This window comes from Carlito syrichta, unplaced genomic scaffold (genome assembly GCF_000164805.1).
Source record: "Carlito syrichta isolate Samal-C Ts95f unplaced genomic scaffold, Tarsius_syrichta-2.0.1 Scaffold306369, whole genome shotgun sequence".
NCBI classification, from domain to species: Eukaryota; Metazoa; Chordata; class Mammalia; order Primates; family Tarsiidae; genus Carlito; species Carlito syrichta.
In genome coordinates, this window is record NW_007250465.1 from 6,964 (window position 1) to 9,286 (window position 2,323).

Genomic DNA, 2,323 nt, shown 5'->3' on the forward strand with positions numbered 1-2,323 from the left:
TCGTATTCTTTGCAGCATTCAGCATTCCTATTCTTCCTTAGTGTTTTGTTATGTGTTTTTTATGCACAGGGAAAAAAACACAAAATCAACTACACACTATATCTCAACCCCACCAATAGTTTTGTGAATGGTTTTATTATTCCTCCTTTTCAGATAAGGAAACTGAGACTCAGAAAGTGGTAGTGATTTGAACCTGTGAGTTCTTTGACCTCAGAGCTCTTTTCTGTGTGCCTCAGAAAGCCAGGTTGAATGCCTTGTGTCAAGTTGGACCTGGCTGGTATTCTTCATGTTAAGCTAATTTGTAAGCTTTATGAGCTTGTATCCATGTTTTTCTTGTCTCCTCCCCGCCCCCGAAGCTTCTTGCTTCACAGCCTGGAATAAAAATAAACCAAGGGCTATTTAGAGCATTCTTTCATATCAGCACTTTTAGAGCCACCCGTGATTTGACAAGAGTCACAGATCTGAGAAGTGAATGTAGAGGAGGCAAGAGATGGACCCTACTAATCTGGCTGATAGTGATTTCCATATAGAAAGGGGGCAGGAAGGAGGCTGTCCTGGCAACAGTATTTGCTTACAACGGCTAAGAAGCAAATTCTGCTAACGGGTCGGGAGACCACAAGCCACAGGGCAGGGACAGGTTTGCAGGGGTCCATGGTCCAGAAGGCTGTCTGGGAGTAGCTGGGTTCACTGGAGCATCCTATCTGCATAAGTTTCTAGGTGTACCCCACTGACTGTTACAAAAGAAACTGTTTAACTGCAGCAGTTTTTCCATGGAGCTTGAGACATTCATCCACCCTGCAAATACCAAGTGCCTACTCTCCAGGGGAGGTCATGTCCACTGGGGAAGTAGAGAAGTAAGTAGGGGATTACAAAGCAGTAAGAAGTGCTGTGACAAGAACTTATAACTTAAGCACAAGATGCTGTGAGAGCACGGAAGGGCAGTTGCCTAAGTCTTTAAAGATAGTCTTGTGGTCAAGATTGAGAAATGCTGGTTGCTAGAACAGTCAGAAGACTGCAATAAGTTAAAAAAAAAATCATAATCATACTGGGCATCTGTTTGGTTTTATGTATTACTCTGCTTACAACTCCTAGAAGATAACTTAATCACGCACACACCCCACCTCCGCTTAGAAATGAGGAAACAAGCCGGGCTCAGTGGCTCAACCTGTAATCCTGCACCTTTGGGAGGCTGAGGTGAGTGGATTGCCTGAGCCCGCGGGTTCGAGACCCGCCTGGGCAGCGAGACCTCATCTCCACAATAAATCAAAAAATCAGCCGGGCGTGGTAGTGCATGCCTGTAATTCCGGGTACTTCACAAAGGGAATACAAACCAAGCCTCTTATTTCCACAGTCCTGGCTCTTTCCAGAATTACACCAGCACTCCACCGTAGCTGCCTCAACCCAGAAAGTGTTGGGTATAAATTGGGTACACATGGTGAAATCTAACAGCGCCTCAGCATCTTCACTTCGAGGTGACTTGAGTGCACTGGGAGGTACTGAGATGAAAATTCAAGAGTCAGGATTTCCTGTGAAGTGAGTGGAACGTAAAAGGGAGCGTGGAGCCCAGATGAGTCACATATTTGGCCTGGGAGCACCACCTAACGCTGGGCACCTGGATGCCCAAGCCTTCAATCAGGGAGGCAAGGCGGTAGGGTTACGCACGCAGCGCCACGCCTCTGTCTCAGCAGCCCAGCGGGAGCGCCTAGCCCGTCTCGGCGTCCAGGAGAAGAGGGAGGCGACTCGGGACAGTCGGCTTGCTGACATTCTGTTCCACAGCTTTCAGAGTGAAGACCTGGGCCAGGCAGACAGGTCAGGGGCAGCCAGAGCAGGAACTGCAGACCCGAGACAGGAGGACAGTTACAACCGCTCGCAGTGGGGGCGGGAAATCCCGCGCGGAGGCTCACGTTCTCCGCCTTTGTCCCGCTCTCATTGGTTGAAGCTAGATTGAGAGACGACTCCAGGCCCCACCCAAAAAGCAAACCCATCCTACATCCTCATTGGCCAGATCAATTCGGAGGCAGCTTTCTGGTCCCGCCTACGGGCTCGCACCGCACCCTAATTGGATGGTCATGATCGCCCAGACACAGACTCCGCCTCACCTCTGCATTGGGCAGCTCGGCCCTAGGGGCGGTTCCAGCGCGTTCGCCTACCGGCTCTGTGCTTAACTGGAAGGGCGGGTTCTTTCGCAGACGCAAACCCCACCTTGCGTTCCCATTGGCTGTTCGGTGGTTCCGATCCCGCCCCAGCACCGCCCCCTGCCGCCCATTGGCCGGTTCTGCGGCGAGAGGCCGGTGCGGGTCGCACTCACGGGACCCGTGGCGGT

General features: G+C 51.2%; 1 protein-coding gene across 1 annotated transcript in view; it reads left to right on the plus strand.

Moving 5' to 3' along the window:
• The first annotated feature begins 1,207 nt into the window (after positions 1-1,207).
• SLC2A8 (solute carrier family 2 member 8) overlaps positions 1,208-2,323 on the plus strand; it is a 10,359-nt gene continuing 9,243 nt past the window's right edge. The window contains exons 1-2 of the mRNA XM_021714984.1: positions 1,208-1,219; positions 1,552-1,554. The gene's annotated coding sequence lies outside the window, so the exon portion shown is untranslated. The remainder of the gene's footprint in view (positions 1,220-1,551; positions 1,555-2,323) is intronic.